The sequence below is a fragment of the Lasioglossum baleicum genome, chromosome 5 (assembly GCF_051020765.1).
Source record: "Lasioglossum baleicum chromosome 5, iyLasBale1, whole genome shotgun sequence".
Classification (NCBI taxonomy): domain Eukaryota; kingdom Metazoa; phylum Arthropoda; class Insecta; order Hymenoptera; family Halictidae; genus Lasioglossum; species Lasioglossum baleicum.
In genome coordinates this window covers 15,257,176-15,283,016 of record NC_134933.1, presented here as the reverse complement: position 1 = coordinate 15,283,016, position 25,841 = coordinate 15,257,176, and the positions used below count along the sequence as shown (strand labels likewise).

General features: G+C 43.9%; 1 protein-coding gene across 4 annotated transcripts in view; it reads right to left on the bottom strand.

Annotated features, from left to right (window-relative positions):
• The window catches only part of Cmpy (crimpy), a 182,683-nt gene that overhangs the window by 66,095 nt on the left and 90,747 nt on the right, over positions 1 to 25,841 (bottom strand). The window lies entirely within an intron of this gene.

The window sequence follows — 25,841 nt, the reverse complement described above, 5'->3', positions numbered from 1 at the left end:
GAATCCAGATGACTGTTTCATCGTATCGAACGCGATGCTTCGAAAGCCGACCGATCGACCCCGATGTCAGCTGGTGAAGCGGCGGCATAGCGCGTGTATCATTTATTTGATCGACGGGACACACGACGGGACGCGTGACGTGGAAGGTTTCGCCGACGAAAAATGTCGCGTCGTTTCGATGGCCATTCTCTTTTTCTCTCGACTACGAAATTCGAGCTTTCAATTTTTACCGGCAATCTGCGCGAACCTCATCCACCTGCACTGCCCCGCCCCCGTGCCTGTCCGTCCCGAATCCGCCCCGTTCTACCCTGGGTACTCGTGTTTCTCGGGAAAACTGACGCGTGACGCGTGCCCGGTCCGATAATATCCTTTTGCTCTTGGTGAAGGAGACAACGGGAAACCCGGAAAAAACCGAGGGAGAAACAGAGAGGAAAAACAAACGATATTTTTCGTTTGTGAAACCAAGTTCGCTGGTTTTTTGCAATTTTCTCGATAGCACGCGCGCGTACGTTACTCTCGTTTCACCGCGGTCTCGTACGGGAATCGCTCGCGGAATTATAAAAACGCGAGAAAAAGGAACGCGGCTGCTGCAACGATACTCGTGCTCGTGCCTGTGCTCGTACTCGGGACATAGAAGTCGTACATCCGGAAACAAGTTTTTCTTTTCCCGAAGGACGCGTAACTCATTCCACGTGGACGTGAATCGTCTTCTTCCCCACTCTTGCCGAAACTTGGCGGCACATGCTGCAAACCTTCGAGGTACTTTACGACTCGTGCCACGCGTTCGATAGTTCCGCTTAGTTTTCGGTGATACTATATGGTTCCGCTTGGTCGAATAGGTACAGGTGTATTAAAAGTAATGGTGATCCGTCGTAGGGGTGAATCTACACCTCTGGATCGGTGGACATTTGTAAAAGAAGCTTCCCGCAAAATTGTTTATAACAAAGAAGATTGTTGTTAAAGTTTATTTTTACATCAATACTTTCTACACAGTAATTATTCGATCGAAGACCGGATTTTGGGCAACGAGTCCATCGAGCGCCATCGCTCGTCGAAAAACCGACGCGTCGCGTCGTAAAACTCGCAAAAATACGCGGCAGAAATCTGTCGAATGATTTTCCCTGGAGACAATTAGTACCTTTGAAACGTAGCGATCGATCGTTTCTGGAAAAGATCGTTCTCTAGCTTGAGAGTTGTTGCGTTGCGTAGGAGTCAGCAGCGATGGCATCTCGAATATGGGGCGAGCGAAAGATTTTCAGATTTACAGCGCACGCGACAGGCACGCAAAGAGGGCGCGCGACCTAGACGTTCCTATAGTTATAATTATTACTGGTTCGGTCGTTAAGCGTGATTTAACTGCGGCCGCTTCATCGAGTGCACTCGCGTCATCGGCCTTCGAACGGATTTATGTTTATCCCTGGCAGCATCTCTTCGCTTCAAGTTTGTTGCGTTGCGTCATCGTTCCTCCTGTTCGCGTCGCCAATGCCATACCCATACACCATATCCATGCCTAATTCCACCCGAAGGCGCCCACGAACATACAGTGAGCCACGAAAGTACTCGAACGCCCTTTAAAACAGAATAACTTTATTTACGATTTTACCAAACGACCTAATTTTTTATAATCAATTAGAAGCATTGGTTTACGAAGTGACGTGCAAAAAAGATATTCCAAAAATTATGATTTACAAGGTTACCTGCGAAAATAAAAAAGGCATTTCCTAAAACTTTTTTATTTGGGTAGATCTTTAAATTTTCATTAGGGGCCCAAATAAAAAAGTTCTAGAAAAATGCCTTTTTTATTTGTGCGTGTAACCTTGTAAATTATAATTTTTGGAAAATCATTTTGTGCATATCATTTGATAAACCAATGCTTCTAATTGATTATCGAAAATCAGGTCGTTTGGTACAATCATAAAAAAAGTTGTTCTGTTTTAAACGGCGTTCGAATACTTTCGTGGCTCACTGTATACACGGTGTCAATAAATTGTTGTACTTCCTATTAAAAGGAATGATGTGCACAGTCATTTGAAGTTATGTAGTTCTTCCTTTGCAAAAATATTCAGCGCGGCTTCGTTCAGGAGTTATTAACGAAAAACACGGACCAATCATACTGTCGTGCGTACGATGCTATGGACGAGATATATCGTCTATCTTTATTATTGATATGAAGTGTTTTATTTGAAGATTTGACACAAGAGAGGAATCGATTTTACCCCCTTAGAGTTTTTATGGTTTATTCTGTATGGAATACAGAGGGTTAATTGTGATCGATGTAGAAGATCTAATATACAAAAATACAATTCACAGAAAAAATCTCATCCAGCAATAGAATGTGTAGTTTGCAAACAAAAATGGCCGACAGAAGGAAACCTGATATTTCTGTAAAAATTGTTCCGTCACATTATGCATTTCAGCATGCTCTCAAATATTCCATATAAAATAAACAATAAAAACTTTAATTGTGTCAAATATGAAGTACTCAATATTTATCATCTTTAAGTACTTTCCTTGTATGTTGTGAAAAGTTGTAAAATGCAAATTTTAGTATTTTCTCGACAATTCTCCGACCAATTGCAATTTTCGGAAGAATTTCTTTTCACATCCTGTAGTAAACTAATTGCTCTAGCTTCCCAAAAAAAAAGTTTCAACCGTACAGTCCAATATTAAAAAAGTTATCGCTTTTATTAGAGCGTCCGAATATTAATGGGAGTCACTGTATCCCGTCCATAGTATTATACGGCGAAATCATGTTGACGAGATTCTCGTCCATAGCATCGAACGTACGACAGAAAGAAAGTGTTAACGAGAGCCGGTCGAAATGAAGAGGTGGCAGATGGGAGAATTTGCAATTCGCCGGAGAAACGCAGGAGCACCCGAGGCCTCTGCGGATCCCAGGAGCGGACCTGACCCTCGAAAAACTTTTTTAGCGTCCTCCCAGCGAGCGTCGACTTAATTCGCGATTTCTTTGCAAACTGCCGTCGAAAGCTACGACCGAATTCTGGGACAGAACGTAATTTGGAAGAACGGTCGGACGATCGAACGGTCTAACGGCCGGGCTCGCATTGGCGGAAGATCGATCGATCGGGAACCCCTGGATTTGCGAGGGATCCGAGATTCGCGATTTCAGATTCGAGATACGGCCGGATTTCGGAGAACGTGTACCGAGCTCGCGTAAAAATCTTCGTCCGAGAGACTCGGATATTTTATTCGCTCCTTTTTTCACAGACGCGACGTGCTCCGCAATTTTTTCTGCTTCCCGATATCGGAACGATCTCGTTGGCAAACAAAGAGCAGCGTCTCCCGGATTCGTTTACGAAACGTTCGAAGGAAAATGTCGTCGATGCACTGGCATCGAATCCGGAGGATCGATAGTTACGGTAAAACTATTGATAACGGTTACCAATCATGGCGGATGCTGAATGTAATGCTAGTGACACTGACAATTTGCATTTAATTTACATTTCATTATTTCATTTATTTTATTTTACAAAATTTGTATTTATTTCTTTTAACAATAACATTTCAAGTATGAACGAAAAAATATATAAGAAAAGCTTTTTAAAAATCACGCTTATTTTAAAATGCACTAAAAAAGAGAAAATAATTTTTTTAGACATTGGTGACTATAAATAAAAGCGCGGACCGCTAAACTATATTGACGTAATCTTCGTGGGCTCTCCACACTTTTATTTATAGTCACCAATGTCTAATTATTTTTTCTCCTTTTTAGTGAACTGAATGAACGGAACACCACGACCACACACTGAGCTCCTTAGGTGCGAAGTGAGCCAGTGGAGTGGGAATGAGTCGGAGTGGGAACACGTAGTGGAGTAGGGAGCGCTGGCGCGCGGAGTGGGGATAGCTGAACGCGATGACATACTAATGAGCGTCGCGCGGCGAGGTGTGATGGTTAATATAAAAATCTTTATCTCTCCTAGACGCACAGTTTTTAAAAAAATTTGATTTTTAATATTGCATTGTCATCCAGTTGTTAGCTATGTTTAAAATTTCAAGTCTCTAGCTCATCGGAAAGTGGTTTAAAGTTCGATTACAAGATTTGACGCATACAACAACTCGGCAAGCTAATATAAGCGTGGTAAAAAGATGCTATAAATTCTTCCACGAGACTTTTGTCCAGTTAGATTGGGCATGTTTCCTCCAGTATGACAGGTACCCGAAAATATTGGGTTCGGGTTCAGAACCGAGTCTCGAGTTCCCACCCACCCCTACCTAAAACGTTCCAATTCGCTGTTGGAGATTCCTGGACAAATATTCGAGCGAGGACGGCGAGAAAGTTTCGCGGAGCAACAGAATTTCAGCGAGCTGGATGTCACGAGAACGAGCGGGAGAGCAGAGTGACGCTCCAACCCGCGGAATTCGAAAAGACAAACTACAAGGTTGCTTTCTCGCGGCCAGGAATAATCGGGACACGCTGGCAACGGTTGAAAAGTTGCAGCGACAGGTCGAGTATCAAACGATGAACGTTTCGCCTTCTCCTCCTCCTCCTCCTTCTTCTTCACGACGTATCTCGTATCGACGATACTCAACGTTCATTCGAGAGTTTCGAAACCAGACGCGAGAGAGCTCCCTCGTTTTTCAATATTTACCCGGCTCGAGTTCTCTCTCGAACGATAAAATCTCGTCGTCACGCCGCGCCGCGTTGATTCGATTACCAGGCGGGTCCGACGATTTTCGCAAACAAGAACCGAACAAATTATCGGCGGGTATCGCGTGGAAACGGCGCGACGTTAGAGGCGTAGTCCGGCAAGCTGGAAGATCGGCGAATCACAGGATCGAGACTCTAAGAGCTTCTTCTCCGTTCCGACGAGCTTGCCAGAGAAGTTTGTTCCGCGGTTTCCGTGGCAGGATAAAACTTTTCGAGGCATCGATTCCGAAGAGAACGACCAGCAAGGTGGAGACAGGCTCGTTAAACCGAGATCGGCTCTCCGTTTCCACTTATACTCGCAGCTCGTCTATGTGTACGTGTGTACACTATCCGCGGGTCGGTGTCTCTTCTTTCGGAGAGAGGCTCGTGTCTTCTATTAACGCGGACCGGAGTTTCCGCTATCCACCCACCACTCTCCCGTTACCTTTTCCATCTCGCTGCAAACTTTTCCAGAGGACCGCAGGTTTCGGAATTTACCGAACCCGCGATAAGAAACCGAATTCCGATCGATCCGCGATCGGCTCGGCTCGGATCAGCTCGAAAACTGTTCTGAGAAAAAATGACCGCCTTTGAATATCGACGAATCGATCTCATTCGATAGGTAAGACGTCCGGGGCTTGAGAAAAAAAATCGCCGAGAACCTTGGACCGATGCGACGCAGTGTTCGATCCTATAGAATAGGGGATTTCGGGACAAAACTGATACTTTTTTAAAGAGCATATGAAATAGTATTAGTTGATGAAAAAAAAAAACAATTTCATTTCAAACAGTTAAAATAATTTCAATTTTTTACTAAATAATAAGTCTTTTGTAGATTTTTTGTTATTACAGTTGGTTGTAATATGATTACTGAGTAACTTTCGTTACAACCATTTTTTTGTCAGTTTATCGGAAACGAGCGAAAAATCCGAAATGGAAAAAAAACAAGAGGAAAATGGAAAAAAACGACTTCTCTCTAAAAGTAAAATAAAAAATTTTAAATTAAAATTTTAAAAGAAATGGTTATTAAACTTCCACGTTACCACTTAGATTTGGATTATTTGGCTTCTGACGATTTCGTGATAAAAATCCGTAAATTCTTCACGCGCGTTTCGTCTCTTATTAAATATTGTTTCATTTCGTCGTCGTAATCAGCACTTTTCATTCTGAACCGTTTTGTTCGGTGAATTGATGCTAGGGGCTCGGAACTTATAATTAAAAAATTGTAAGACCGCTGCTGGTCGTAGCTTCTACGTGTGGCAGTAGAGCCTGAACAGAGAGAGCCTCTTAATGAGAATTTCCGTTAATATGTTCGTTTCGAAATCATTCGCGAAAATTAAACTAATTGTAATATGAAGTTTGATGTGTCCGGAAATAGTATACAAAAAATCAGAACGGTACTTTTTGGTACCGCCACAGTGCGGAATTTACTGGAAAAATTCGATATTCGTGTATATCACGATATGAAATTCTTTTGCAAAAATGCGTATTAGGATGGAAATTGTTATTAACCCTTTTCACTCGGGACTATTTTAACTGGAAAACTAAACTTTTTTTCCGATCTAGAATATTTCCATTCCCTGTGATTTTTTTCAAACTTTATGGATATGAAATTGGTATAATACTTGATATATTTAACTACATTGATATATTTAATAATGTAAACAATATTTTTTATAATGGCACAGTAATTTTTAGTGGTGCCTCAGAGGGGACAAAAAAGTGCAAAAAGGCTTAATAATAATCATATAATAACCATTTTTATGTATGATCTAATTTTGTAATAATGATACATATGTATATCAATTCTATTTATGTATTCTTAATTTGTTTTTAATATGGTTATGTCTTATACCTACTGGAAAAGTAATAAGAAACTAAGAGTAGGTCGTGATTGTTTGGAAGAACGTGAATGGGGACCATTGAGGACTGACGATAGAAGTGTGAAAGACAAGTGTTTTGTTTACTAGTATTATGATTTGTTTAATTTTATGATTATTGATTTTACGTATAATATGATTTATAATATTTTTACGGGCTCCGTTCTTAAGCAAAAACACAAGGTTGATTCGTCTAAAAATATAGAGATCTATTATTAATTACACAATAAATAATTCTTATTCAACAAAATCAACAATTAAATATTTGTGCTTCCCTATATTCTCTCAACAAACGATCTTCTTTATAGAAACCTGCACTTGTAGATTTCTGAACTTAAATATTTCATTAATTCATTTCTCACGAATTATCAAGGTAATTAATTATTGAATTAATCAGTTGAACTGTCGCTCTGTCTATCTGAATAACTGTTTACTTTATTCTCTGAAGTCCTGCCCTCTCTCGAGCATCTATGTAACTCACCGGCCTATTATACATACAAAGCTTACATACGTATGGTTCATTTATTATTAATTTTTCATTTTTTATACAAAATTGTTATTTTCTTGTTAAAGTTATTAATTATATATATATATATATTGTTATATTTCATTTTCTGTGAATAAGTACAGGGTGTGACCGGACAGGTAGTACAACCGAACAAGTGGTGATGCTACATGTAAAAACAAGTCGAAAAAAAGGAATTACATTTTTTTTCTTGGCGCTCCGTTTTCGAGAAAATCGAGTTTGAAAATGCAGAGAATGCACGTGATATTGCATAGGAATCGTCTGACGCGTCTGACCATGATCAACCAATTCTACTTTCTGCATATACAGTATACTGCTCGAATTAATATTCGGACGCTCTAAAAAAGACGATAACTTTTTAAATATTGTACTATGCGATTTAAACTTTTTCGGGAAGCTAGAGCAATTAGTTTACTACTGTAGTTTGCTACTAATTGATCGAAATTGTAGAAAAAAATACTAAAAGTTGCATTTTACAACTTTTTTATGTGGGCCTATATTGAAAATTTAAAAAGTACGTTTTGTAGGTCTGCGTCAATTATATGCACTGTGACAGTTTCATCGAAATCGTTTGATGTGAAATGATTAATCATTGAAACATGTAAGAATTCTTAGATATAGGTCGAAAATCGTGAAAATCTGAAATTTTTACCATCTTTGAACGTTTCTAGCTCATTGCAACGTCGACCGATTTTGACGAAATTTTCAGAATATTTTTAACTGACACAGATCGCGACAAAACGTATTTTTAAAATTTTCAATACACATATAGGCCCACATAAAAGAGTTGTAAAATGCAACTTTTAGTATTTTTTCTATAATTCCGATCAATTGCAATTTTTGAAAAAATTTCTTTTCACATCCTGTAGTAAACAAATTGTTCTAGCTTCCCAGAAAAAAGTTCAAATCGTATGGTACAATATTAAAAAAGTTATCGTCTTTTTTAGAGCTTCCGAATATTAATTCGAGTAACTGTGCTAAAGGTCAAACGAGAAGTGTCAAACATCGCAGTACGTGTTAAAAATGTTATTCCTTTTCTTCGACTTATTACCACGTTTTTTTCTTTTACATGTAGTATCACCCCGTGCTCGGTTGTACCACCCGTCCAGCCACACTCTGTATATGTATACATTGGTAACCAAATTGAGAGAAAAGTGGCGAATTTTGACGATTTGTCCGCACTGTGCGACGCAACGATCGTATGCCAGCGAGAGGAGAACTTTCCCGAGAAGAATAGAAGCGGATACTGGGAGGGCGAGGCGAGTATAGGTCGCGCCGGCTAATTGCGAGACAAAGGAAGGTGCCGGACGAACCATAAAAATAGAAAAGAAAGCAGGCGCGAGGAGGCAAACAAAACGGGTAAGGCGAGAGTCCTCGAGCGACACGAGTGGAGTCGAAACAACGACAAGTCGAAGAATGTAAGGTGCGAACGAGGCACGGCGCGGTGGTTTCAAGTTTCAGCGTGTACAAACCGTCGGAGAAGAAACGACCGGTGCGGTGCAACCGCGATCCTGGAGCGCGTTCGAATCGCAGGCGAAACCCGGTCGATTCGGCGGAATGGCCGCGCCGCAGACTCGCATTCGTCTCTGTCGACCCAGTAATACTACGGGCAACTGCTCTTAATTATAATTTTAAATACCTACCGTTGCGTTCTAGTTTCTCGCGTTAGCGTTATTAACGGGAAACACCGACGCTCTTGACGCCGCGCCGCGCGGACTCTGCGCGGATTCGGTGCGACTGAATACGTCCACACGATCTATCGTATGAGGCCGAATGACGTACGGTGCACGTTTTGATGCAAAATGACAAATTCTCTACTTTTTACCACGTTTTTATTAGCTCGCTTTCTTGTCTGTCTGTTTGTCTGTCGGTTTGTTCGATACAAATTTTGCAATAGATTTTAAACTAACTTCCCGATGAGCTGGAGACTTGTTATGATTCTACATATAGTAAAGTCGCGATCTAGCTCCCACCGCCTGTTCCGAGCAGAGACAGAGATCGTGTAGGGAAACTATTTTTTTATGACTGCGTCGAACCGTATTACACCGTACCGCGCCGAAAGTACGAAGGATGCCGAACGTAGAAAAGGACAGCATGTAAACACAGATCGCGCGGCGATCGAGGCAGCTCGAGCTTCATGGCCCCTCGCGGGGATGTCCCCCAGTGGAAGGGGTAGGCGAAGGGACAGTGATCGTGGAGATCGCGACATTACTGTACTCTGAATAAAAAACGATACAGAAGCAATCGTGATGATCGGACTTTGTTTGGTACACCATGCTCTGAAATATACTACCGACTAGAGTGGCTCTTATTTATTCTTGTCAAAAATTGTCACTATTTCTTTATACGGAACCCCAGGGTTGTTTGAACCAATTAACGCGTTGAGATAGCACCTGATGGCGAGCGCTCAAGAGGTTTAACTTAGAATGTTTTCATTAAAACTACAACATTTATTTTTTAACCTCGATACTATCGGTCCCAGGGACCGACGCTGCCCAAACGACAATTCACTGTCAGTCCCCAGGGACCAACTCCGCGCTGAACGTGTTAAAAAAGATCTGTGCAAAGTTTGAGCTCGACCGGATAACAGAAAAATGTGCCCCAAGAGCTTGTACCCTTGATAAACTGGTACCGAATTTGTATGACTTTAAATACAAGAAATATATGCAATTTCCTGTAAAATAATCTGCAATTAAAATAATGGAAGTTCCGCAAGTTCAAAAACAGGTACACATTTTTCGCTAATGTTTATTGATAAACGATAATGAACCCACACTTCAATTCTCAAATATCAGGAAAAGCTTTTGGATTTTGGTCCGATATTTTGTCAATTTTTTCTGAAACCATTTGTCTTACGAAAAGAAGCAATAAGACATAAAAGACGCAGCCTGTCCAGATCTACAGGTTTTGTCGAACATATTTTTCGGCGTGATGAACAGTTTAGAAGATATTGGAGAAAAACGATTTTATATGAGGTTTAAATTAATTATTTTAATGTTTAAGGGCGTAGGTTCCCCAAACTTCAACAACCCTCGGCTGCGCCGTAAAAGAAATTCAAACATCGAAATTAAGAGCCACCCTAATTCTACACAAAATTAAATTACAAAAGGAGTTCTGTCGGGTCAAAAGGGTTAACACGTATAGCGACACCTGATAGTGTTATCGCAATGATCGAGAAACGTCGTCGATAGCTGACAATGACAAATTATCCGATAAAAGTTACGACGCTCGGCGGTTCGGCGACGGTCGAAACGTTGACATTGGACTTTCTCACGCTTGGCAATGACTAGGGGAATGCTCGCTGGTGAGAATCCACGACTCGCGTAGACCCACGTAGACCCGCGCCTCGTGATTCATGGCGGGAGGCGACGAAACGTTGGATATAATGAAAACGAAGGACGACGGAGAGGTGGAACGACGTACGCGAGTCAGTCAGCTGATCGACGCTCCGCGCATTTTCAGCGTTTGCATACACGCTGCGTCTATTAGCGGCCGCGCGACTAAACCGGGTGGTTACGCGAGCATACCTTACGGAAATAGACCCGAAGCAAAACACGCGAGGCAAACTTATCCTTAGTCCGCAGCGTTTCACCTCTCCTCTTCCGGCCAACGCGAAACTGACGGTAGATCGGCCCTCGGAAAAGATTCTTTTCTGGTTCCCAGCCGTTCACGAGTTTTCGTTGACACCGAACGGAACGAAAGATGTCGTAGTCTGGACGGAGAGATCGATGGAAACGAATGCCTGGATTCGTCGCCGGGAACCGAAGCACGATCGGGGTTTCGATTGTGGCGATCGGCCGAGATCCGCCATCGTTCGGTTCGTTTGGAACGCGGAGGTAGGGACAAATGTTTAGCCAGCTATTTCGACGCGCGACATCGCGATCGCGATCCCATCGCGCGACGATCGCTCGCGTTTTCCGGGTCGGACGGCCTGTAATGGTTAAAGGATTATGCATTTCGAGCGGAGATTAAATCTCCTCGCGTGGAAAAAGTACACGTGGAATCGCGATGAAACGTTTCGGTTCACCGAAGGCTTATACCATTCGAATCGGCTCCCGAGCGCGATTCTCGTCGTTTCGACGCTGTCCGACGTCTCTCGTCTCTGTGACGGGCGATATCAACTTCGACACACCATTGACCCGTGGACCCAGGTGCCTATGAACCCATGAACTCGCGAACCTATGGACCTGGCTATCGTACCGCGTCACGAGCACACAGCTGGATCGTTCTCTATTTTTTCCGAAAAATTTGAAAAGCTACTTCGTTCGACGAGAGACGACCGGAGCGCTGCCACTCGGCGAGAGTGGGGCGGAAAGCGAGCTACTCGCGACGAACAGAGAAACATTATCTCGAAACATTACCGGGAAGCGAGGAAAACTCGCGAAGCACGAAATGGAATCGGACAGGACTCGTCGGGTCGCAAACGAATAGCAAACGACTCGCAGGCGGTTGATCGACACGATCGAACGTCGATCTAGCCGAAGATCCTGAAGAGGCTAGTCGTTGCTCCGACTAGCAACTTCCAGGAGCCAACTCGTGCCCCGAGGGGCAATCGTTGACGATATTTCCTGCTCTTACGATTGTAGCGTCAACCGAGCCGAAGAGGGGATCTGAATAGGCGTGGCTTCGTTGCCCGGAGTAGCGACTTCCTGGAGCCAACTTGTGCTACTTAGGGGAATCGTTAACGATGTTTTCTGCTCTCATTGTGACGTCGATGGGAAACGATTAACGGGAATTTGCTTGCGAATAAAAAATAGGTTACGACCCGGCGCACGCGATCGCAATTCGATTAAACGAAACTCGCCTTTAGCACGGTGGACTAAGCGGAAAGACTCGGTAAGGATCATCACAGTATTATCGCGCGATAATTACAAGGCGGATGGATGTCCGCACCGACGTGGTTAAGGGTTGTTCCGGAGGGACGACAAACACTTTGGAATGATCGAAAAACGACAACGAGCTTGGTATGTACATATCATGGTAAGCTCTCGTTGTAAGTGGACGCTCGCAGTAAGCACGCCGAAGACGGAGGGCCGAGGCCGACTCGACGTAATTTACCCTGGTTAGAAAATGGCCGGTGGAGTATTATCCGGTAAAGGGGTCGAGCGCAAACCCGTCGAGCAACGTTATCCAATCTTAATTAGAAAATTCATTTCGGGCGTGGATGGTAGCCGAAGGGAGGGTTTTTTCGCTCTCGAGGAATTTCAGCGATTTCTGCTACGTTCCTACCGGTCGCGTCGACTTTCCGGTTAGGTTATCCTTGTCGCTTTTCATTTCACTTCGACAACGATCGTGTACGCGTTTCGATATTGTTTTCCAGTCGGATTTCGAGCACGCAACGGAAAGCTGCTCGGTTTGTGATTCGCATAACGCGCCGAGTTTTCGAAATTTGTCGAATTCGCCGAATTTGCCGGTCGAACGCTGTGAAAGTTTTCGAGAAGTTCTCGCGAACGTCGGGTAATCGGCTCGCGCGGATAACGAGGCGTGACGTGTAACGGCCCCCGAAGGGATTGATCATCCCGCGTCCGTTTAGCCGAGGGTATTTCAACCTAATTAAAACGGACCGGTTTCGCGTGTCACAGAAATATTCAAAGCGCGGTTTTGTAGCGTTTTTGCGCGGGGCGTGATCGTGTTTGCTCGGTCGATCCATTAATTACGGTCGCTTAACGCGCGACCGAAGATAAATGAGAGTCTCGGGAAACGGACAAGAGAGACAGAGAGAAAGAGAGAAAGGGAGAAGAGAGAACCGAAGACGCTGGTTCCCAATAATTTCGTAATCATCGTGTCGCGTCATGTCGTTTCGGTTTTTAATACGAGTTTACCATCGGATGCCTGTTATTCCTTCCATATGGTGGCGTTACGAACTGTCCGGTGTAACGGCTCTGGTTTGGGAAAATTGACCGGTGCAGTATTGTATCATGTTTCTCCGGCAATCGATTCGATATCGCGCTGATAGACTGAACACCAATGGCGCACAGTGTGGTATTTAACGCGAAAAGTCGGAAAAAAGTCGATTTCAAAATTTTGTGCAAGTCGTACTATCTCTGCTATTAGATTATGTAATTAAATAATCCGCACACTTTATATAAATTGATTTAACGGAGTTTATTCAATAACGAGAAAAGCAGCACAAGCAAACCACGTCTTTACGATTTAAATGTAGAACGATCCTATGAACAAACAAACCAACGGTTTCACAATCAAACTGAAATAAACTGATATTGAATCGATCGTTCCTTGTGTGGAATAATAGATTAATATTGTTTCTCAAAACATATTTCAACATTTGCTGTCCGACGTAGTTAATGGTCCGAAGAATAAGATTTCAGTATTGTTTCTTCTTCATTTGTACACCCGTGAAACACTCTACTTGTCTCGACAAAAAATAACAATCACTTTGATCTTTTAAATATTAAAATGCATTTTTGATTTCATAATATTATAGCTGACATAAAGAAATGAGGTAGAGCGATGAAATTTTTTTTAAATTAAAGCTGAAACATTGCAGAATATGAGAAAAATAGGGAGATTATGGTACGAACGTTTTTTAACCTTGAGAAAATTCGTTAAACTGTGCGGCGTCCGGCCGACATCGCGATCCGTTCGAACAGCTCGGAGAAAGATTCAAGATTCAAGCCCGTAATTAAGTTTGAGCGGGGCGTTTCATTTTCCGAGATTCCTTTTTCGCTGGAACCATATTCTTTCCGTGTCGAGACGATGTCGCCCTTCGAGAAAAATGCACGGCGTATTATTAAGTAAGTAGGTACACGGAGACTCTGCAGGTATCGGAGCACGACCCGTAATCTCTCTCCCGGCATTTTCTAAGGAACTAGTCCCCCGGATCGATGCAGCCCACCTATCGGATGTAAAACGTTTTGCATTTTTTATACGGATCCCCGATCGAACGTAATAGCTCGTCGGGCTTGCTGAAACACGTCCCGTCCGTCGCATCGAATCGCGTTGCTCGCTCCTGCAAAAATTCCTAACGAGCCCCGCTCCCTTTTCTATTTTTTTTCCTCCTCCCGTTTTCTTTTTCCCTTTCCTCCTTTTTCCGAAACAAAAATCCGCCTCTCCCTCAGGCACGAACGCCAAAGCCGACGCCGACGCCGACGCGACGCCGCGGCACAGACTCGCCCCGGCAATTAAGGGTAATCGTCTTGAATTAACGACGTACTCCCGCATTTACATATTCGGGAGTGTTCTTTGATTCGGCGCGGTTGACCTTAATTCGAGTTCTTGCGATCGCACCGTTTCCTTTGACTGGAACTCGCGTCGCGACGCCCTCGCGAGCGAACCCACCATTCCGAGACGCGGTGAATTTTTTACAAATTTTTCTTATCCAGCCTCTCGCCGTGCTCGAGTTTGGGGTTACCATGGGTTCGTCGACAACTCATTTGATCGACAATAACTTTCGTCGACGCTATGTTTTCCTCGACATTGTGAAATGGTCGACAAATGATTTGACCGACACTATGTTTTCATAGACACGGTCAAATTGTCGACGTCTGCTGATTTCATCGACAGTCCGTGTTTAGCGACAGGTTTGATTCGTATTTGCTAATGTTGACTAATCGTTATTATCACTGTTACGTTCTAGACGCATTTAGTTGCTTGTATAATAAAAAGTAAAGAGAAGTACAAAGCATTTCTTCGAATAAACAAACTTTATTAATAGGTACACACAAATGAACAAAAATCATATAATATTTCATTTAATTTCAAACGGCTCTGCTGGCTGGGTCCGGTGGTAGGCTCTGTCAGGCTGTGTTACAATCTGGGTTGTTGATTGGTGTCCGCAGTCTAATCATTACCATTCATTTAATTTCAAACATAATTGTGTAAATACATACATATACATAATTTGAATTAATAGAACGAAAGCTACGCATATACATATAGAGATTACAAAACATAACAAAATTGTACAATAGTTACATAAATATCAAGTGATTAAATCAAAGCGATATACAGTAGCGGACAAAAGTTTAAGACCACTCTAAAGAAGACGATAACCTTTTTAATATTGTACTATACGATTTGAACTTTTTTGGGAAGCTAGAGCAATTAGTTTACAGGATGTGAAAAGAAATTCTTTCAAAAATTGCAATTGATCGGAATTGTTGAAGAAAATACTAAACGTTGAATTTTTAACTTTTTTATGTGGGCCTGTATTGAAAATTTAAAAAATACGTTTTGTAGATCTGCGTCAATTAAACATATTCTGAAAATTTCGTCCAAATCGGTCGACGTTGCAACGAGCTGCAAACGTTTAAAGATGGTAAAAATTGCAGATTTTCACGATTTATTGCCGAAAATCTTTTGTCCGCTACTGTATTTTGTGCTGAAGCCTTTAAAAGATCCATATCACTGTACATTTCTCAGCTCTCTAGTATTTTTCTAATACGTCGACGAGAACATAGTGTCGGTCAAATTATTTGTCGACCGTTTCACAATGTCGAGGAAAACATAGCGTCGACGAAAGTTATTGTCGGTCAAAACAGTGTCGGTCAAATGAGTTGTCGACGAACCAATGGTAACCCCGAGTTTGAACCGTTGGGTTTCGAACCCGTACGATCCGAGAAAACTCCGGGATGTCGACGAAAGTCGCGTGTTTACGGGCCGAGCCGGCCGAAGTTTTCACCTGCATCGCTCGTCCTTCGGTATCCTTAAAATCGCATGCAGGTAGGATGACGTCAGGCCGCTTGCAGGAAAACCGGTTAGCGGCCGGACGGAAACCGCTAGCCGCGAGACCTCGACTCGCCACGAAACAAGCCGCAACCTTATGCGAACGAAGCTCGATTAAACTAACGTTCCTGCTTGCTCGCTCGCCCGCTTTCTTTCCCCCGTTTTATTAAACGTTTAGTACCACGGATCATATTCTTTTCACGGTATTTCGCTTTCCGGTGCTCCGGGTAAACCACCTATACATCACGGTTACCAACAGCTCTCGCTGCTTGCAATCCCCTTTTCAAATTTAGTTCGTACGGCGCCCCTTTCGGCAAACTACCCTTATTCCGAAAATCTCCTGCGCGATCGCAGCGTACAGACCCCGAATTCTAGAGGTATTCGGATTTTCGAATAAACGTTCACGCGGTTGAACACCCGAGTTAAACTTTTACTCGCGATTCACGATTCGCAATAAACTTCGATTGCCTGTAGCCCCGGGCGCTCGAGTGGGATCCGTCGAGTGTCCACGAGAAAAATTGCTTACTCTTTTCCCTTCTGTTGAACACGAAACCTACCGAGCCTTAAATGTAACTGGTACATGTTACTCTTATCAAAATGACATGATTTCATTTAGACTCTGTGCGACCCCTATTGTAATACGTGCTTTACCAAAGATTCTATACAACCATTCCTTATGAAATCATTTTTATTTCAGTAATAGTAAAATGAAAAATCTGTCTGTAAAATAGAAACTCTATTTGGCCATAAAAAGTGGAAAAATCTATTGTAGCGTTATTTAGAGGCTCAAGGTTATAATATCATAATATATCGTTGGATCAGCCACGACATTTAAAAAATCAAATTCGCCTCAATTTTTGTAAAAAGAAAGTTTTTTCCAACTTTCGTATACATTAAAATTTGTAGACGTCTGAATACTGTTCCTCTTTTGTTCGAAACATTTCTTCCTCAGATTATCGAGAACCCATGAAAAAGCGTGGCGATAGTGGAATATATTCTAACTGTCAATTCCAAGCCTTGTAACTTGAAAAATATTTAAGGAAAAAATATTTTATTAGAGTGTCTTGGAAAGCTCTCAAAACAAGCGACAAGAATATGCAATAAAAAATAGGGAGAAATCAATGACACTATTTTATGTCCCCCTTGAAACCATACAACTTTTGTCTGAAACATTTTTCTCCAAAATGCTTCATTTCCGAGATATAAGAACATTTTTAAATGATTACCATTAATTTTCATACGAAAATACATCAGAAATTTCTTCCTCAGTCATGCTAAATTAGCTATAAAATTTCAATTCGGACATAGTCGGAATCATAATTTTGTTGGCTTATAATCACAAATTTTTACCGAATACGCGGAAATTTAGAAATCGACTTTTCTCCAATTTTTCAGGTCGAATAGTAGATTTAGTGTTAACCCCAACCATACCACGACCGATTTCACGGTTTCTATTTTTGAATTATGTTGAAATAAAACAGTCTTGAAAGAACTGAAATCCAAGAATTGTCACGAATTGCCAATGTAACGAATAATCGTTGATCACCGGCTGTCGGTATAGATCGATGGAGACTCGAGAGAACAGAGTCGAGGCATCATCGAGACCGATCCGGCAAGGGATCTAAGGGGAACCGGGAACCAGGAAGCGGGAGTTACGATAGCGATGGGTAACGCGAACGGACTTAACGAGACAGGAAAGAAGAGTAAGAACGATGGACGGGTCCCGGCGGCATCTTTCTTGTCATACCCAGTACTTTACCGTCCCGTTCCATCGGAGAGGATACGCTCGGGAATGGAGATATCATCTCCGGACGGACGATAGTCAACGGGACTCGTAGAATGGCGGGCAGTAAATTCGCGCGCAACAAACTACCTCGTCCGATTCAAAAGTCGCGATAACGTCGAACCTTTCTCTCTCCCCGCGCCCTTCTCCCCCGTCGCTCGATTCGCTTCTTTCCTTATCATCGTTCGTTTTTTAGTTCTGGTCAAACTCGCGTTCGAAAGCTTACGAAATTTCACGATGCAACGCTCCACCGACGAACGACGGTCCCATTTGTCTCTCCATGCGTGAACTTTGACGATCGCGGAGATGTCGCGGGAACGTCACGAGGCGTCCACGAATCGTCCGAGTAGGACGCTGGAAGATGGAAGGCGAATCGACAAGAGTTTCGTTCGAGGAGGAGGAGGAGCGGATTGCTCCCGTGTAGGCCAACGAAGAATAGATAATTTTCCAGCCTTTGACAGAGTTTTACCTTATGTGCCTTACCCTAATCTCATCCACGGCTCGGCGAAGTTTGGTTTTTGTTCAACGGCTTAGCATAGTCGATGCGCCACGACGCAGAGATCGGCTCGGCGCGCGGCGTCCGGTAATCTCGGTGAAATCGGCTCGACCGTTTATTACCGTACGCGTGCCTCGATGCGGAACGTCGCGTCGCCAGAAAATTTCACATTGACCGGCGCGTGTCCAAGCCAAATCCGATTAAACGGACGCGATTCGAAAAAAGTGCCGGTCGCGAAGCTAACGTTATCCTCTTTGGACGCGGCGTATAACCGAAGCGGTCTTGCCGGACCCGTTAATGGTCGTTTCAACGATGGCGCTTGATTCGCAGCTTTCAGCACAGTTCCATTAAAGATTGCTGCGTTATCAAAACGTCATAGCGTCCATTTTTTCCGATTTCAATCATTATGCAAACGCGATCTTGTTCATACTGAAAAAAATCGACGTTGTAGCTGTTCACGCCTATTTCACCATTATTTCAATACATAAAGACCACATTAAATAGGTCGTTCGATTCGTCTTGCCGTCAGCTATAACATTATTGAATAAAAAATATATAGTTATGAATAAATAATGAAGGTGACCACAATTTTTCATTGAAAAAAAATTTTTTTTGAAATTTTTTGTATTGATATTTGTAAAAGACTGTGTACTGATTACTTTTTGTAGGAAACATTTTTTTCTGTCACGCCACCGGAAATGTCTGAAAACTCGTGTGAATAATGAATAATTTGGCCACGATTTCGATCGAACTCACCACTGTGCGCGTGTCACGCGACGCTTTAAACTATCATAACTTCGGATAATGGATTATAACGGATCTAAATTTTGCACGATCGTTTAGAGGAGATCTTGCTGAAAATGTTCCACTTTGTCAGAACATGGACATCCCCGGACATGACAACTTATCCCTTGTCAAAGGTGAAAAACTTCGACAATTTTCCTTAGTTGATTAAAAACTTTTTTTTTTATAATAAATTATGAACAATGATGTTTAGTTCCTGGTGCGTTCTCAACATAGATATACATTCTTCATATAAAAAAAAATTGGTCACTTAATCTTCAGCAGGTTTTCCAGGACATCATTATGAAGACAAGGAATTTTTTCGGTGATAAATCGTATCTGAAAAAGTTTGATCTTTGAACGTTTAATTAATATTATCGTTTTCGAATGTAATAGACATTTAAGAATTGAGTTTTTAGCCCGTGAACAGCTAGAACGCCGATTTTACCCACTGTGCGCCGCCGTCGTGTAGAATCGTCAGCAGAGAGAACCAGTTTCGCGAGTCGGAACGAAATATCGCGGAGGAGGTGTTGGAGAGTACAGGATGCGATTAACAGAAAATATCGACGGTCGAATAAACGATGATATTTCGCCCGATTTTCCGTTCGAGGTGCGCGATGGTCCGCGTTATCACATTCATTATGTATGCACGTGTGTAACGACAGCTTTCAGTATTTGCGAATGGTGCGCGGGTTTTATGCATTCGCAGCGCATTTTCGTCTTCCAAACAGGATAAACGTTGCTTACGTTCACCCGAGGTTTTCGCGTTTATCGGATCGGGTCGCTCGATGGCAGAAATTCGTCTAGAAAAGTGCAAATTTGCGTACGGAACCGCAGTCCGCCGATAACACGGGACGAGGATCGGAAAGTCGAAAATGGTGTCGCCGATCGATTCGATCGTTCGGACGGCAATTAACGGCGGCGATAATCGTGAAATAAAAATAAAGACACGACAGCGAACGATACCTGCGCGAGGTTCGCGTGCATGCATTTCCAAGAACAATGGGGCGTCAGAAACGCGATATCTTCCAACCGGAATGGCAGGAATGCGTCGCAGCAGCAACTTGGATCCTACTGCAGCCAAGTTGCGCTCTCGAGTTACCGGTTCGCGTTGTAACGACGTGATCCGTCTCGTCGCGCGCGGCGACGTCGGCGGAGCGTCGAGTTCCGAGTTCCGAGTTCCGAGTTCGAAGTGTCGAGTGCCGAGTGCAGCATTCGTGCTTCGAATCCTCCTCCCCCCACCCCGTTCGACCATGGAATCAAGAATAAAACAACAGGATCCGTCCGCCGCGCCGCACAGAGCCGAACAGAGCCGAGTCGAGTCGAGCCGCTCTCATTCGAGTCGTTCGATCGTTAAGGAATATTTATCGCGCGCATAAATTGACCGAATAAAGCAATTTAATTCGTTGAATTATTTCGAATCGATACGGGAGCGTTACAACGGCCGCTATTCGCAGCGAGCCCCGTTGTTTCAGCCGACGCGTTGTAACGGCTACTATACGTGTGTATACACCGTGCGCGACGGGCAGCGGCGAAACAAGTAAAATGAAAAAAAAAAAACAGAAAAAAGAGCTACAATTTGAATCGAATAACGACCCGACTTATTTATTCGAGCACGGTCCATCGTATTTTTACCGCCGCTCGAATTAGAACGACCGTCCCGCTGCGATACCGACGAGAATATTTCACAAATTTTATCGATGGGAACTCCGCGCGCCCGACACGCTACTCTCGGTCCCCGAGTAGACGTTTCGCGGAGAAACGTAAACGCGCGAACGCAAACCAGCGATTCCACGCTCGATTCACACCGAATCACATATGTTTCCACGCGATACCGTCGAATAATACTACCTACTAGCGTAAACGACGCGTTCAAATCGCAATAACGCGTTCTACATCGATCAGCGGCAACAATCCGCGCGAAATACCCCTTCGCTAGAGCTTTCGTCGATTAAATAGTTTCTCCCGCGCGGTAAAGGGCCGAGCGGTTAAGCGAATCGCGATTACGATTACTATAGATGGATATTATTAGCAGCGTTATCGGCGGCTGTTCGTCCGGAGAGATAATACGACGCGTCGCGCCGGGTGGCAGCGAATCGACCAAAAATCAATATCACGGTGTCGGACAACGGACAATGCAGACTTCTCTGGAACCTTATCGCGTTCACGTCCGATAAATCCTGTATATGTATTCCCGTCTATACTTTGTTGGCGCGCGTTGACGGGCTCCGATCTCCGATCGCGTTGCGATCATCGGGAGCATGCCCATCGAACGCGGCCGGCCGATGAATGGCTATGTCATTAAGGTTAATACGTCATCCACAAGTTCGTAATCCTGATAACGCGAGATTATAACTCTACGCCCTCTCGGAACAGATATATGTATACATAGTTGGATGGCGGAGAGCGGCTCGTCGCACAGTGCGGACAAACGTGGCATATCTCACTACAAGTGTATATCACGATGTACGATAAATTCCTTTTTTTTTAAATTCCTTTTTTTTTTTTAAATATATTTTTGTTTAAATAAAAATGGTCAATTTCTTAATAAATTCATTAATTATATTGGTAAATATCATTTTCTGTAAAAAAATTACCTATATATATTACATTAATAACCAAATTTAGAGTATAGTGCCGAATATTAGGCCATTTGTCCGCACTGTGCGTCGGATCGAATCGCCGCTGCTGGACACACCATTTCTCAAATGACATTCGAAACGAACCACGTCGACGAGGAGACGGCGCCTCCGATGCGCCAATGACTATCCGATAACAATATTTATACCAGTTTCGCCGAGTTTCGGCAAGTTTCGTCGAACTTCGACGCGAACCCGATGTCAACGCGAGCAACCGTGTCCCGGAAGTTCCTCGTAACTCCATTACTGCGATCGCTACCAACCCTTGACACGGTTCCGCAAAATTATAAATAGACCGCGGCGGGACTTGCCGGCACGTAGAAACGTTCTGCATCGACTCCAAGAAACAGGAGGGCGCGCGAATACGAACGCGTGTGTACATCGTTTTTCAATTTTTCAGTTTTTCAGTTAAGCGAGCCGAGCGTTTCCCGTTTGCCGCGCTCGCTTGCGAGCCTAAAGCTCGCACGAAAATAACCAGTGACCGAACAATATCGTTACGCGGGCTTTTCAATGGAAGAACGGTGCCAATAGGTTTCAGGTCGACGAGCCGGCGAGTTGGGTTAGCGGAGTCGATCGCAAAGAACGTGGCACGGGCATGGGCACACAGAAGGAGATTCGATCCGTTGCGACGACGCCGACAAATCGTCTCGCGCGAAAGGCGCGAACGAGGCCCCTATCTCTCGGAGCCGAGTGCGGAGAACCAAGAACCAAGAACCGAGAACCTTGCTATCGCGCTTACGTACGCTCGAGACCACGGTCTCGACTTTCATGAACCCGAGCACTCTCCGGAGCGTTAACTTTTTCGTCTTAACTTTTCGCGTAAGTTCTCTCACGACTTACCGCGGACAAGCCACCCTCTCTGGAAACTTTGTTCGGCCGGGCTTGCTTTCTACTTGTCCCTTTGTGCTCGCGACCTCGTCGCGTCTCGTCCTTTCCCCGTTTCGTCGTTTCGTCCGCACCGCTTACGAGGTCTGGTTCCGATATCAGCCTAGCAGCCCACCGATTTCAATGGAAATTTACCGAAGCGACGAGCATCCGTCCGAGTTTTCAAACGGAAGATAATCGTGGTCGACATTCGATTGTTCTACCTGACCGATTGTCGAATAGACACGGGGCTCTGTTGTCGCAGGATCTTGCTAGCTTTTAAATTTGGGGCGCAGGCGGCTGCGCGTATTCGACGAGCGCAAGGCGCGCAACGCGTGCATCGTGACAAAGAGCGCGCTTCATTTTTGCGTATCGATCGCGTCGAATGGAAACGCGACGAGCGAAAAGCGAAAGGGCGAAGAATGGCGAGTGTTCAAAGCGGAAACCGGAACACGGAGGCGGCGTTGTTCTGCCGGGTGAATTTTCAATGGCCGGCGGAGCTTTGAAGTCGCGACGCGAACGCTGTTTAATGTAAAAACATTTGGCAACGCTCTCCTTTCGGCGCGCGCTCACGTAGTACATATACCGGCAATCGCAATTTCCCGGCATCCTCTATCATACAGAACGTGCAAGATACGCCGGAGACGACCACGCTCGATTCGGACGCATCCACTTCGTTAAATCGGGACGGGACTGCATATAGCGGAGCGCACGAAACCGTACGCTGCTGCTGCTTTTGCATTATGCATCACCTGCGTGAACGCGGACGCCTGATACCACGCAGCGTCGCAATCCGCGAGAAGGCCGTCCAAGGAGTTGCGACTTGGCCGTTGCGTCCACCGTTTCACAGTGCGGACAAATGGCCAAATATTCGGCACTTCTCTAAATTTGGTTACTAATGTGTATGCAATGGTAATTACAGTAAATCCTCTATAGTCGCAAAAGCCTCGGGGAGGTTTGTTTGCAAAGTTCGTAGGCGCGGACACGATTCTTTTGAGCTTCAAAGTCCGAGCCGAATGTAGAGAAGGACAGCTATGTAAGGAGAGACCCCGCGCGGTCAAAGCGACTGCGACTCTCCGCGTCTCTTTCTCTCCCATACGCTGTCCTTCCTTGCGCCCGAAACGTTCATCGTCAATTTTTTTCTTTTATTGAGAAAATCTCAAAAGAGATTTATTACAACGTTAGGTGTGAACATAAATGGAGTATACAGAACAAGAATCTTCTACAAAACTAAACATGAGGGTGCACGACCATTTTGATTTCCCTTAAATACGCAAGTTACAACTTTTTAGGAACGAGTGAATATAAAGACAGACTTTAATATTGGGCCCAGCCAAAGATATGGAAACGCGTCCAGAGGCAGTTGAAATTTTAACTTAAAAAGGTTTTTCAGCAGTAGTAATCTTTGCACATCATATAAATTACACTGCCAAAGGACGTGATTAAGAGTTACTAAATACAGTTGAAATTATATCGTGTTTGGTCTTATTTTAATCAGGAAAATGCCACAAATATTTCGGTGAAAGTTTCATAAAAAAATAACTAATAATTAAAAAAGATTTTGTATCGGTATTACATTGTGAGGACGCACGGGCCTTTGAACTGTGCCAACGACTGCGACTCTCCGCGTCGCATTACTAGTGGTTCACACCGATATTCCCGAGCCGAGATCAGATTACTACAGTGAAGCGGATATTTGTTTTGCACTTATCGTGTATGACCTCTTTGCAACTATAGAGGATTTACTGTATTCACAAAAAACGAAATTTATAACAATAAAATTAATAAATTATTAAATAATTAACAATATTTATGCATGAAAATGATTGTTACATGATTAATAATATAGATTTCTTCCTAATATGCAGTTTTTCCAGAGGAATTTATCGTACATCGTGATATAAACGTGTAATAAGATGTGCCAGGTTCGTCCACACTGTGCGTCCGCTCAAAACTGCAGTCAGGCCTGCTACACACACAGAATCCTTGCGGAACTCGAACGTTAAAAAACGAAAGTATATATAGCGAGCCTTACAAACAACAATTGTGAATTTTGAAAATGAAACGGGCTCTTGTACTCTGAGAAAAAAAACTTTTAAACGCGATTTTCCTCGAGAGCCGACCTTCTTCCATTTCCGCATCGACGGATGCGCGATAAAGACGAATCGTTATCGTCGCGATCGTTATTCCGCTTTCTCATCACGACTCACCCCGTTTTGTCGGACGCGGAGGCTCTGCTATTGGATCGGATGCTACGTCACGACACAACGCGATACGACGCTATATGCGGCTCGCAACTACATCGCAGGTCGTGGCTCCACGAGGTGCACACGTACGGAACATTAATCTTTGCCGGTGTTTATCCGTCTTCTGTTTAATTTCCTCTTTTCGACGTGCCCATTTCCTCGCGGGAACGAGGGGCGTCGCGTCGCGTCGCGTAGCCATGGTTTTCGAAGGTTTCACGCGCCAGAAACACGTCGAAGCATCGGAAATGTGGATCCGGAAGCTTCGCGAATCGAATACCTCGAGCTATTTTTCCGTAGACGCGCACAAGATCTAACCTACCCTAGCGATTTCATCACGGAAACCTTGAGGCACTCGGCGTCTTTCAGAACGGTTGGGATCGATTGTTCGAGGAATACCAACGATCGCCAACTGCTCGAGATAACGGCGAATATGCATGTATTCCGCTTTGAGAAGATACTTTGCACTGCTGGCTGAGAAGGAAGATGTCGAAGTCAGATTGAACGGCGCGTGGCATGTGGCGCGATGGTTGCCGCTGAAACCGAGGGAACTTTCGCCGTGTCGAAAGTTTCGTGCTTAAACGCGCGACGGAAATGCGATCGAAGAACGGTCTGTCTCGGCTCGCGAAACTGCTCGCGCGCGCGGCTCCTTGAGGGGAATTTTTATCGTCGTTCCTCGGGTCGACGGATCGTCGAGCCACCGTTTTTCTTATTGACCTCGTTTCGTTCGCCCGTTGGCTCGGCAAGACCGTATCTCCGTCTCGGTCGCATCAGCCTAGCAGCTGTTTCTCGGTTACGTCACACCATTATCTAATTGCGAGCGCGTCCGTGCCGTCTAATCGCATCGAAATTCCAATCCGTTCCGCGTCTCTCGCGGTATCCCGTTCCCCCAACGAGCGAGAGAGTAATCTCTGGCGACCTGTCGCGTCGCGTCAGAACACGGACCGATAGAACTCGCGAACATCTTGTCCATTAGGGACGAGTCAACCATTGGCCACGGTCTTTTGGACCTGCGGACAAATTCCGAAGAAATTCCGGAGCTCGCAAGTCCCTGGCAAGGCATTGGAGCACGAAATATGTAATCGCAGAACTCGAATGAATCGACTTCCCAAGATCGTTCGATGGGACGTCGACATGAATTTTATTATTATTATTATTATTATTATATACGGACCGAGGTCCTTTTATACAAATGTGTACAGTTTTGACAGTATAACTGATATAACAAAACGAAGATATGACAAAAAATCTTGACATAAAATCTTAACCTAAGTCTTAACTAAAATTTACATAA